Source organism: Bufo gargarizans, chromosome 3 (genome assembly GCF_014858855.1).
Source record: "Bufo gargarizans isolate SCDJY-AF-19 chromosome 3, ASM1485885v1, whole genome shotgun sequence".
Classification (NCBI taxonomy): domain Eukaryota; kingdom Metazoa; phylum Chordata; class Amphibia; order Anura; family Bufonidae; genus Bufo; species Bufo gargarizans.
In genome coordinates this window covers 435320227-435334134 of record NC_058082.1, presented here as the reverse complement: position 1 = coordinate 435334134, position 13908 = coordinate 435320227, and positions in this window count along the sequence as shown.

Here is a 13908-nt window from a genome sequence, read left to right as displayed (position 1 = left end):
CCTAGAAAACACAGAACATAATGTGACCAAAGGGACATGTTAATTCAAGGTGTGTCCACTAATTAGCATCACAGGTGTCTACAACCTTGTAATCAGCCATTGGGCCTATATATATGGCTCCAGGTAATCACTGTGTTGTTTGGTGATATGGTGTGTACCACACTCGACATGGACCAGAGGAAGCAAAGGAAAGAGCTGTCTCAAGAGATCAGAAAGAAAATTATAGACAAGCATGTTAAAGGTAAAGGCTATAAGACCATCTCCAAGCAACTAGATGTTCCTGTGAGTACAGTTGCACATATTATTCATAAGTTTAAGATCCATGGGACTGTAGCCAACCTCCCTGGACGTGGCCGCAGGAGGAAAATTGATGACAAATCTAAGAGACGGATAATCCGAATGGTAACAAAAGAGCCTAGAAAGACTTCTAAAGAGATTCAAGGTGAACTTCATGCTCAAGGAACATCAGTGTCAGATCGCACCATCCGTCGTTGTTTGAGCCAAAGTGGACTACATGGGAGACGACCAAGGAGGACACCATTGTTGAAAACGAATCATAAAAAAGCAAGACTGGAATATGCCAAACTACATGTTGACAAGCCACAAAGCTTCTGGGAGAATGTCCTGTGGACAGATGAGACAAAAATCGAAGTTTTTGCCAAGGCACATCAGCTGTATGTTCACAGACGAAAAAATGAAGCATATCAAGAAAAGAACACTGTCCCTACTGTGAAACATGGAGGAGGCTCTGTTATGTTCTGGGGCTGCTTTGCTGCGTCTGGCACAGGGTGTCTTGAATCTGTGCAGGGTACAATGAAATCTCAAGACTATCAAGGAATTCTAGAGAGAAATGTACTAGCCAGTGTCAGAAAGCTTGGTCTCAGTCGCAGGTCATGGGTCTTGCAACAGGACAATGACCCAAAACACACCGCTAAAAACACCCAAGAATGGCTAAGAGGAAAAAATTGGACTATTCTAAAGTGGCCTTCTATGAGCCCTGACCTCAATCCTATTGAGCATCTTTGGAAGGAGCTGAAACATGCAGTCTGGAAAAGGCACCCTTCAAACCGGACACAACTGGAGCAGTTTGCTCATGAGGAGTGGGCCAAAATACCTGCTGAGAGGTGCAGATGTCTCATTGACAGTTACAGGAAGCGTTTGATTGCAGTGATTGCCTCAAAAGGTTGCGCAACAAAATATTAAGTTAGGGGTACCATCATTTTTGTCCATGCCTGTTTCATGAGTTTATTTTTTTACATAATTCTGTTGAAGCATGGTTGAAAAACAATGTCTGACTTTCATTGGTTAACATTTATAGAATTTTAATTTATTATTACTTTTGTCAGATTAAAGTTATTTCTGTGACCATTGTGACTTTTTCTTTCATTGACCAAAGGGTACCAACAATTTTGTCCACGTCTGTATATTAATGAAATCGCCCCTCACCACTCCTGACATGCCTGTTTTAGTACATATTTGCATTCCCCATGTAATAACTATTCAGGAGCATCTATTCTTATGATTCTTTGTCCTACCATTCCTTTAATATTTCTACTAGAAGTTATGAATGAATTGCGAGCAGCCTGCAGAAAGGAGACAGAGGGGTGTTAACCAGATAGGGTGATTTCCCTGCACAGACTCACTCTATCCAGTAATATTGATTCAGGGGTGCGCTATACCTGCTTCCACAAAATACTGATTAAGGGGTTTGACATACCTGTTTCTACCAAATATTGATTAAGGCCTGCAATATATCTGCTTCCACAAACTACTGATTAAGGGGTTTGATATACCTGCTTCCACCAAATATTGATTGAAGCCTGCAATATACCTGTTGCCCCAAATAAAAAGGGTGGTGCGATATAACTGTTGTGGCCAAAAAATAATTGAGGGATGTGATATGCCTGCTTCCACAAAATACTGATTAGGGGTTTGATACACTTGCTTCCACCAAATATTAATTGAAGCCTGCAATATACCTGCTTCCACAAAATACTGATTAAGTGGTTCAATAGACCTGTTTCCACCAAATATTGATTGAGGCCTGCGATACACCTGTCTCCACAAAATACTGATTGAGGGGTGCGATATACCTGCTTTCATAAAATACTGATTAAGGCGTTTGATATGCCTGCTTCCACCAAATATTGATTGAGGCCTACTATATACCTGCTTCCACAAATACTGCTATTCTCTAGGGACTTAGGCACGGGGTCATTTTGAAAATGACAATTCTTGAGAAAACAGTTTGAGTGGCACTGCTATCTTTCCCCTTTTCAATACCGGTAAATGTCACTATTATTGCACGGGGTGTACAGGTGTACTAACTGATGGTGCTCTGCCCTTCAGTGATATAATACCAACAAATAAAAAGAAAATGTTCAGGAGGCACTCACCAATCAGTGCAACAGGCTTTTTTAATCCTCAGGTGGATCACTGGGTGCATCAAAAGCTGAATACATGAGTGGTTGTAGCTGAGTACATCAGAGGCTGGATACATCAATAACTGAATACATCAGAATGCTGAGTACATGTATATAGCTGAGTACACATATAGCTGGATTAAAAAGCTGAGTACATATATAGTATGGCATGGGACGGACTTACATACAGACATGCAGTGGGTAAGGTTCGACGACGACCGTTTCAGTGCTTCATCTGGCCCGTAGCATAACAGTGCGTCCACGCCAGTTATTTAAGCATCGGCTCCGGCGTCTCACAACTATGACGTCATCCGCTGTGCCACAAACTGACGTCGCCCTGGAGTCGGTGCTTCATAGTGTGATAAAACACAAATATAAAAACTGTAAATCTCTTACTAACATATTAGGTGGTTATAGAAACACTTGCCAATCTATTTTATCATTTGGGCCTAGCGGGCCAATTGCGCCCATGTGCAGTATCCATTTATTTTCTCTCCTTAATAATTTGCGGTGCCTGTCTCCTCCCTGAGGGAGGTTCTGTACCGTTTCTATGCCCGCGAATTTCAGTACATTGACATCTCCATTATGTATGGAATTTACATGTTCTATTGCACGTGGGCAACCCTTGCCTGAACTTATGGATAATACATGTTCCCTATCCTTTCATTTAGGTTTCTAACGGTTTTGACGACGTAGAATCTGCCGCATGTGCAGATTAATAAATAAACAACAAACTTGGTTTTACAAGTAATAAGTGTTTTTACCCTATATTGGACACCTCCAAATAATAGGGTTTCCCATTGAGGGTTAAATTTGCAACATATGCAGTCTCCACAGCGACGGTTACCCTTGGGTTTCCACCCGTCTAACCAAGTTTTTGTCTCCTCCCTAAAGCGACTGTGTACTATCTTATCTTTGAGCGTGTGGCACCTCCTAAATGAAATGATAGGGCGAATCCCCCTCACATTAGTTAAATTGTCATCTCCTTCCAGAATGTCCCAATTGCTGCATATTACTTTTTTAATCTGTTCTGCCATGGGACTACATTTGAAGCAGAAGACAATTGGCTGTGTGTCTTCCTGTTTTTGTTTCTGTGTAGCCCTATTAGTATCATCCATTTGTGTTACTTTTAAACAAACTGATTGGATATCCTCTAGCTAAGAGGCGTTTTTCTTAAAATCTGAGGCCTGTTTTATATAATCCTCCTCTGTTCTATTTATGCGCCTCAATCTTAAAAATTGGCCATAGGGGACTGCTTTCTTGATGCTGAAAGGATGGAAGCTTGAATACTGTAGGAGTGAATTAGTGACAGTGGGTTTTCGATATCCGTCTGTCACCAAATCACCATCCCTCACTGTGATAAGCACATCCAAAAATTCCAACTTTAGGCCTCCAAATTTGCAAGTGAATATCATGTTCATACTATTTTCTTTGTTTAAGTAATCGACAAAGTCAACAAAATCCTTCTCTGAACCTGACCAAATGATGAACACGTCATCTATGAATCTTAAATACGTGTACATATAAGGGAGAAATCTATTTACAGCTGAGTATATAAATGTATCTTCTAGTCTAGCTAAATACAGGTTGGCAAAGGTGCATGAAATGAGAGTGCACATCGCAGTGCCAAATTTGTTTGTACCACTAGTCCCTAAACTGAAAGGCATTATTTTTCAAGATGAAGCTACAAAAAAATGCACTCTTATCGGTATTGCTTAGAATCTCCATTATGGCCCTAATGCCTTCATCCTGGGGTATACGTGTGTACAAACGCTCTACATCCAGGGATACTAGATGAAACCCATCACGCCACTAGACATTATCCAGTGCCCGTTATAGGGAATCAGTGTCCCTGAGATGTGATGGTGCTGTCCCTACCATTGGTCTCAATAGCCTGTCTATATACCTGGACAAAAGCTCAGTCACTGACCCAATCCCCGAGACAATAGGTCTCCCAGGGGGGTGGGTCAGTAACTTATGGACCTTTGGAACAAAGTACCAACTAGACTTTTTTAGGAAGAGAGGAAGGAGCCTTTCTGCTGATTTACACTTCATACTGGGTGTATTTAAACATAAGACTTCTGTATTTTATATGTAGGGTCAGTCTCTTCAGTTTCTCATACACCTCAACATTTTCCAACTGTCTGCACGCTTCAAGTACGTAGTATTTCTTAGTCATTACCACTACATTTCCCCCCTTGTCCGCCAGCTTAACCACCAGATTGTTTTGAGATTGTAGCCACTTCAGTGCTTTTTATTCTCCCTTATCTATATTTTTGGGTGCTTGGGGGTAAATTAAGGCTTTAACCCCGTCCGGCACTTTACGTTGTAAAATTTCTAGTCTACAACCGGCGGGCAAGGGGGGACAAAAAGTGGAAACAACTTCTCCCCTGAAACTCTCCTGTTTTTGCGCCTGTACGGGTGCTTCTAATGATGTATCTGCCATCCATTCCAAGACTGATATTTCAGCTGGATTGAAACCGGCAGTCACTGTGAACCCCAAGGGTCCTATGGCTGCCCGTGTCTCTCCTTCCATATTAATTAGCGTATTTTAAGCACATTCCTAAACATTTTGTTTAGGTTTAGCTTTCTTATGGCTTTGAACAGATCAATTTCAAAAGTGACCTGGTCAAACTGCTCCACCAGACTGTAATTGAGTCCCCTGTTGAGGACTCTTTCACAGTCCAGTGATAGCACGGAGCCGTCAAGTTGATTACCAAATTGGACATGATGGTATTTTCTCCTATCGTCTCCAAGAGACTTGCTTTTTTTTGTGTCCTTGTCTTTCCTTTGTCTTTCCATGCCATACTATATATGTACTCAGCTTTTGAATCCAGCTATATGTGTACTCAGCTATATACATGTACATATCAGCGTTCTGATGTATTCAGTTATTGATGTATCCAGCCGATGATGTATTCAGCTACAACCACTCATGTATTCAGCTTTTGATGTAGCCAGCGATCCACCTGAGGATTAAAAAAGCCTGTTGCACTGATTGGTGAGTGCCGCCTGAACATTTTATTTTTATTTGTTGTCATTTTGAAAATGACAGGCAGAGGAAGAGGCAGGCCTTTCCGCAGGGGTGGAAGTGGTCGGGCAAGTGCACCAGACCGGAGCCTAAGTGCGAAGTTGGAGAAGGTGCGTGTGATCACTTCAAAGGGTGAATCATAGTTGGTTGAGTGGCTGACTCAGCCTTTCGCTTCTGCACCCTCCTCATCCTCTGTATATGCACCCTCCTGACTCTCTGCTGTGTGCACCCCGAAATTCACCACCACCAGTAAAGCCCCTCCACTCGAGTCAGAGGAATTATTTTCCCATCCATTCCCAGACCTTACCGTTGTGCAGCCATTTTTGAGGAAGATGAGGTAGCAACGGCCGCCACCCAGCGGTCTGACGACAGTACCCAGATCAGTCCAAGGAAGGAAGTCCCCACTCTTGCTGCCTACTCCGAGATCTCAAATGTCAGTGGTGGTGAAGGTAACAATGATGATGTGTCAATGGACATCACGTGCGTGCCCACAAGATAGGAAGAGGAGGGGAGTTCAGAGGGAGAGACAGAGCAGCAGAGAAGGAGGAGAAGCAGGCAGAGCTTGCAGGGCACAGTAGGCAAAAATCAGACTGCATGTATCTAGAGCAAGCCATTCACCATGCACGACATCTGGCGCTCCCAGGACGACGGCATATGATTCCGCAGAGTAGGCTTTTTTAACGTGTCAGCTGCTGACAATAGTGCTGCTATCTGCAGTCTGTGCTGTCAACGCATAAGTCGCGGTAAGCCCAACACTCACCTAAGGAAGACCGCCTAAAGAAGGCCCTGTCCTCCCAATGCAGAGCCCAGTGGGAGCAATGCCATCAGAACCCACAAAGCCACACTCCTGGAGCTCCACATCTTGCCTTTTCTTCTACTTCTCTTTCCTCCCATTTGTCCCCCACTCCATCTTCCACCGTGATGTCATCGCATTCATCTGGCAGAAAGCAGGCTTCCGTGCCCCAAATGTTCGACCGTAAAAAGTTGATGACGCCGGATAACACTCCTGACCGTTGTCTTGTCGGAACTGCTAGCCTGACAACTACTGCCATATAAACTGATAAACTTGGAGGCCTTTAGAAATTTTTTGTGGCCATTAGCACACTGCAATGGAAAGTCTGCAGAAGGAAATATTTCTCCCAGAAGGGCATCCCAGAGCTTGGCAAGTGAATGTATCTCTTGCACACAGTGTCGGTGCCAAGATACATCTGACCACCGACACGCGGTCTAGCAAACACGGGCAGGGAAGGTACATAACTTTTACTACCCACTGGGTAAACCTTCTGACGGCCATCAAGCATGTAACCCGTGGCACCCATGTGGATTTGGTGTTACCGCCACGGCCTGCCTCTTCTTCTCCTCCACTTACGCCATCCTCCGTCTCCCGCTCGGCTGACTACTCTGGCCATTTTAGAAGATCTTACACGGCCATGGCTCGCCTTGCTGACGTTGCAACACCATTTGCCCGTCAGACTTCTGATTTGCCCTTCAGACGCGCTGGAACTCCACCTTGTATATGCTTGACAGGCTGCTCCAGCAGAAACGTTCCGTTAACGACTACCTGTACGAACTTGGGCAGGGAAGGTACATAACTTTTACTGCCAACTGAGTGAACATTGTGATAGTCGTCAAGCATGTATCCCGTGGCTCCGGTGTGGTTTTTGTGTTACCGCAAAGGATTGCATGCAGGCCTGCCTCTTCTTCTCCTCCTCTTACTCCATCCTCTGTTTCCTATTCGGCTGACTCCTCCTTTTCCACTGCTACCGCCTCTTCCACTGCACCCCCTAATCTCCCCAGAACATATTCCACGTGTCAGGTGAGACCTTGCCATGCTGTGCTGCGGCTGTTGTGCCTGGAAACCAAGAGCCACACCGGTCCTGCACTGCTTTCAGCTCTACGGTCACAGGTCGATTAGTGGCTAACCCAGCTCAATTTGACAGTTGGTAAAGTGGTGTGCGACAACGGTGCCAATCTGCAGAGCGGGCTGAAACAAGGCAAAATGACACACATGCCGTGAACTTAGTCGTGCAGCGATTGGTTGCCAAATACCCGGGGGTTCAGGACGTCTAGCGACAGGCCAGGAAAATCTCTGGCCATTTTAGAAGATCTTACATAGTCATGGCGCGCCTGACTGATGTTCAGTGGTGACACCACTTGCCCGTCAGACGTCTGATTTGTGACAGCCCGATGCGGTGGAACTGCACCTTGTATATGTTTGATAGGCTTCTCCAGCAGCAACGTGCCGTTAATGACTACCTGTACGAACTTTGCAGCAGGATAGGATTTGGGGAGCTTGGTTTCTTTTCACGGCGCCAGTGGCTGCTCATGTGCAATGCATGCAGACTTCTGCGGCCATTTGATAATATCACTAAACTGGTCAGTCGCACCCAGGGCGCCATCAGTGACATTGTACCTTACTTCTTCTTTCTGGAGCATGCATTGTGTCGTGTCATTGATCAAGACGTCAAAGAGCAGGAGCTGGAAGATGAGGAAGTCGCAATGCTGAATGAATTCACAGGTGGGGCTACTCCATCTGAGACAAGTCAGCAGGAGTCTGAAGAGGAGTCAGAGGAGAATGGTGGCTGGGAGGAGGAGAAGGAGCAACAAAAGCAGGGTTTGAGGGGGACTTTTAACTTTTCGGGGATCCCTGGTGTTGTCAGTGGCTGGGGGAGGAGTCCGAGGGCGACATTCTCCTGGGCGATGAGCAGGAGCCAGGGCGCTGCACCACTTCCAATTTAGTGAAAATGAGGGCCTTCATGCTCCATTGTTTTAAGATGGACCCCCGTATAAAAAGAATAAAGGGTAAGGACCAATACTGGGTGGCAACGTACTTAGACCCTGGTACAAACACAAAATGGCAGACATGTTACCAGCATCACAGAGGGCTGTCAGAATCCAGCATTTCCAGGCCTTGCTGTGAGAGATGCTGCATTCTGCTGTTGTGGGCGCTGGCAGAGGAATTTCCACCCACAAACAGATGTGGGTACCAATCCTACCGCGCCTGCAAGAAGAGGGCGGTTTGAAGATGTGTTGGTCCAGCCTCAGGGAACGCCTAGACCGATGTGGACACTGAGAAGCAAGGAACCCCTTGACTACTGGGTGTGCAGGAATGACCTGTGGCCAGAGCTGGCACAATTTGCCATGGAACTCTTAGCTTGCCCCTCGTCAAGTGTTCTGTTCGAAAGGACGTTCAGCGCAGCAGGGGGGATCGTGACCGATAAGCACACTCACCTAGCTCACGACAGTGTGGACTACCTCATATTTCTAAAAATGAATGAGGCATGGATCTCGAAGGAATTCAACACCTATGACGACCATCTATGACGACCACGTGTACTTTAATTTCCTCATGCCAGCCCACACATATCCGCCACAACTCAGAACAAAGAATGGTCCTTGTCTTATGTATATACAATGGCATAAAAGGCCTTTTCTGTCAGATGAATGCCTAATTTTTGGGACCTGTACTGGCCTACTTTCAAATTTTCATCCAGTGACCACCTCATGTATCTCCAGCCACATCATTACAAGTTCTTTTCTGTCAGGTGAATGCCTAATTATTGGGGCCTAAACTCCAGTAGCCTACAGTCAAAATGTTATCAGGTGACCGCCTATTGTACCTCCAGCCACATAATCACAAGTTCCTTTTTGTCAGGTTAATGTCTAATTTTTGGGGCCTGTACTGGCCTACAGAATTTTTGGGGGACAGTGATAAGAGTAAAATTTTTATCCATTGACCGCCTAATGTACCTTCAGCCAGATAATCACAAGTTATTTTCTGTCAGGTGAATGCTTAATTTTTGGGGCCTGTACTGGACTACAGTAAATTTTTTATCCAATGACCGCCTAATGTACCTCCAGCCACATAATCATACGTTTTTTTCTGTCAGGTGAAAGCCTAATTTTTGGGGCCTGTACTCCCATTGCCTAAAATAAAATCTCTCTAGGCTCTAGCAGGGCACATTTTTTAGGGTTTGCCTTTAAGACGCATAACAGTGGCCCTGATTAAAATACATATTTTTTGTGGGAATTTTTGCCAATGATCCCCCTCTGGTGTGTCACTGTCCATGCTGTGAGACTATTTGTGCACTTCTAATAAGTATTTGGTGACTGGAAATATTAATTTATTATTAGGTTTTTTCAGGTTCGCCTGCCATTAAAGTCAATGGGTCCCGCCGCAAACGCGCGGTTCACAAACATTTGATTGCAAACGCGCGTTTACGACCGTCCCGCCCGATGTTTGTCCATCACTAGTGACAGGTCCTCTTTAAAATATTAAAATATTTATCCTATACAACAGTGATGGCCAACCTACGGCTCTACAGCTGTTGTAAAACTACAATTCCCACCATGCCCTGCTGTAGGCTCATAGCTGTAGGCAGTCTGGGCATTCTGAGAGTTGTAGTTTTGCAACAGCTTGAGATCCACTGGTTGGCCATTCCTGCCATACAGCAAGTAATGGAACTTGGAAAAACCCAATAAAAATTCATTTTTAAAGAACAAAACAACAAAATCGATCATTCACCATTTGTTGGTTACTTCATCTCCCCCCAAAAAATATAATAAAAAGTTATCAAAAAAGTTATAAACACTCCTAAACAGTATTAATAAAAACTATTGTTCGCCCCCCCCCCCCCCCAAAAAAAAAAAAAAAAGAGCTCTCATGCATCTCAATAGACATACAAATTTAAAAAGTTATGGGGTAAAAAAGTTAATATGACCATGCAAAGAAAAAAATTGTTTTTTGCAAAGTTTTTATTTTTTATTTCCTTTATACAAACATGGTATCACTGTAATCATATTACTGATATAGGAATTTTTTCCACACTTCCCACTACAATATAAGGTCCCATTAGAAAGTAGAACTTGCCCCACAAAGAATAAGCCCTCATGATATAGCTATGTGAATAGAAAAATAAAAAAGTTATAGCTCTGGGAATGTTGGGAGTAAAAAATCAAAATGAAACTGTTATGGTCCTGAAGGGTTAATGAAAAGTCACAGAAAAAAAAAACAACAGAAGATCATCACCATAGTCTATGACTTTACATTCAGAATATTCAACCTTCACACTAGTGATGTTTGGGTTAACTTAGATTCTCTGCAGAAAGGGTTCAAGGGTCAAGACAAAAATCAGTAGTGAAAAGGGATAGATCCGGGGAGTATGGGTGGGGATAGCTGAGGGCCATGGGAGTTAGAAAAAATCCAGTTTAGCATTTGAGTGCCAAAACTTATATAGTACAAGGTCTTAGTGCATATTCATAAAGTTAAATTATACAATTCAGACTGCCTGTCGCCAACACCAGGGTGAGCATATACAGTACAGACCAAAAGTTTGGACACACCTTCTCATTCAAAGAGTTTTCTTTATTTTCATGACTATGAAAATTGTAGATTCACACTGAATGCATCAAAACTATAAATTAATACATGTGGAATTATATACATAACAAAAAAGTGTGAAACAACTGAAAATATGTCATATTATAGGTTCTTCAAAGTAGCCACCTTTTGCTTTGATTACTGCTTTGCGCACTTTTGGCATTCTCTTGATGAGCTTCAAGAGGTAGTCACCTGAAATGGTCTTCCAACATGGTCTTGAAGGAGTTCCCAGAGATGCTTAGCCCTTGTTGGCCCTTTTGCCTTCACTCTGCTCGATTGGGTTCAGGTCTGGTGACTGTGGAGGCCAGGTCATCTGACGCAGCACCCCATCACTCTCCTTCATGGTCAAATAGCCCTTACACAGACTGGAGGTGTGTTTGGGGTCATTGTCCTATTGAAAAATAGATGATGGTTCAACTAAACGCAACCCAGATGGAATAGCATGCCGCTGCAAGATGCTGTGGTAGCCATGCTGGTTCAGTATGCCTTCAATTTTGAATAAATCCCCAACAGTGTCACCAGCAAAGCACCCCCACACCATCACACCTCCTCCTCCATGCTTCACCGGGGGAACCAGGCATGTAGAGTCCATCCGTTCACCTTTTCTGCGTTGCACAAAGACACGGTGGTTGGAACCAAAGATCTCAAATTTGCACTCATCAGACCAAAGCACAGATTTCCACTGGTCTAATGTCCATTACTTGTGTTCTTTAGCCCAAACAAGTCTCTTCTGCTTGTTGCCTGTCCTTAGCAGTGGTTTCTTAGCAGATATTCTACCATGAAGGCCTGATTCACACAGTCTCCTCTTAACAGTTGTTCTAGAGATGTGTCTGCTGCTAGAACTCTGTGTGGCATTGACCTGGTCTCTAATCTGAGCTGCTGTTAACCTGCGATTTCTGAGGCTGGTGACTTGGATGAACTTATCCTCCGCAGCAAAGGTGACTCTTGGTCTTCCTTTCCTGGGGCGGTCCGCATGTGAGCCAGATTCTATGTAGCGCTTGATGTTTTTTGTGACTGCACTTGGGGACACTTTCAAAGTTTTCCCAATTTTTTGGACTGACTGACCTTCATTTCTTAAAGTAATGATGGCCACTCGTTTTTCTTTACTTAGCTTAGCTCTTGCCATAATACAAATTCTAACAGTCTATTCAGTAGGACTATCAGCTGTGTATCCACCTGACTTCTCCACAACGCAACTGATGGTCCCAACCCCATTTATAAGGCAAGAAATCTCACTTATTTAACCTGACAGGGCACACCTGTCAAGTGAAAACCATTTCAGGTGATGACCTCTTGAAGCTCATCAAGAGAATGCCAAGAGTGTGCAAAGCAGTAATCAAAGCAAAATGTGGCTACTTTGAAGAACCTAGAATATGACATATTTTCAGTTGTTTCACACTTTTTTGTTATGTATATAATTCCACATGTGTTAATTCATAGTTTTGATGCCTTCAGTGTGAATCTACAATTTTCATAGTCAAACTTTTGGTCTGTACTGTATATACATATATATTTTCCATATAGATCTACTGTCTTGTGCTTACAGATTCTATTTTATAGAGTGACTGTACTTTCACTAAATTTAATTTAATTTAATAGAGAATGGTGTAGCTAGCCAATTCCTAAATCACTTTAGAAAAAAATAAATCTGTCTGCATTCATCAACCTGAAAAAAAGCTGTAAAGTCATGGACACTAGGGGTCTCACTTCCAGATATGGATGGAGCTAGCAAGCAGCATTCACCGTAGTGTCACAGCCTCATCAAGCACCTGATCGGTGGAGGGTGCCAGGAGTCAGACCCCTACTGATCTCATATTGATGACCTTTCCTGAGCATATGTGGCTGTCATGGCCCATAAAAGGTAGGAACTAGTGTTAGGGACCACTCATGAAGGCGACCTTGACGTGGTGAGTGGCTTATTACGCTTTGGCCAAAATGTACACCAATGCCTTATTCAACATCCAGCATAAAGGCAGGGCAGAGTGCTGGTTGCAGTGTGCGATTGCATTTTGTGTTTTTACATTTATATCTCTATTTCGCCACAGCAATCTGCACCTGCTAGGGGTTGTGCGGGCTGAAATTTTCCATATTTTTCTCTTTGTAGCACGTATTGGAGGCGTGGCGATCTCCAAGCAGTCAAGCACACCTGTCCAGTTAATCTTCCCCCTGGAGGCTGGTTTTAAAGTCAGTATAAAACTGAGTCTGCTTATACAGCACCTACCAGTAGCCATTAGGCTCCAGGAGAAGTATAAAGTGGGCTCAGCATGCATGTGAGTACTTGCATCCCTGGATCCGATGAAAGCTGTAATGGCACCGGACGGGGTTAAAAGCAGAGTGTGCTTGGCGTGCATGCTGTACCTGCGCTCCCTGGACTTTATGTGGCTGTCATGGCCCATAAAAGGTAGGAACTAGTGTTAGGGACTAGGGATGAGCGAACTCGAACTGTATAGTTCGGGTTCGTACCGAATTTTGGGGTGTCCGTGACACGGACCCGAACCCGGACATTTTCGTAAAAGTCCGGGTTCGGGTTCGGTGTTCGTCGCTTTCTTCGCGCTTTTGTGACGCTTTCTTGGCGCTTTTTGAAAGGCTGCAAAGCAGCCAATCAACAAGCGTCATACTACTTGCCCCAAGAGGCCATCACAGCCATGCCTACTATTGGCATGGCTGTGATTGGCCAGAGCACCATGTGACCCAGCCTCTATTTAAGCTGGAGTCACATAGCGCCGCCCGTCACTCTGCTCTGATTAGCGTAGGGAGAGGTTGCGGCTGCGACAGTAGGGCGAGATTAGGCAGATTAACTCCTCCAAAGGACTTGATTAACTGATCGATCTGCAGCTGTGGATCATTGAGCTGCTGATCCTCAATTGCTCACTGTTTTTAGGCTGCACAGACCGTTTGTCAGTCACATTTTTCTGGGGTGATCGGCGGCCATTTTGTGTCTTATGGTGCGCCAGCACAAGCTGCGACCAAGTGCATTTAACCCTCAATGGTGTGGTTGTTTTTTGGCTAAAGCCTACATCAGGGTGAAGCTGTCACACCAAGTGCATTTAACCAGCAATAGTCTGTTCATTTTT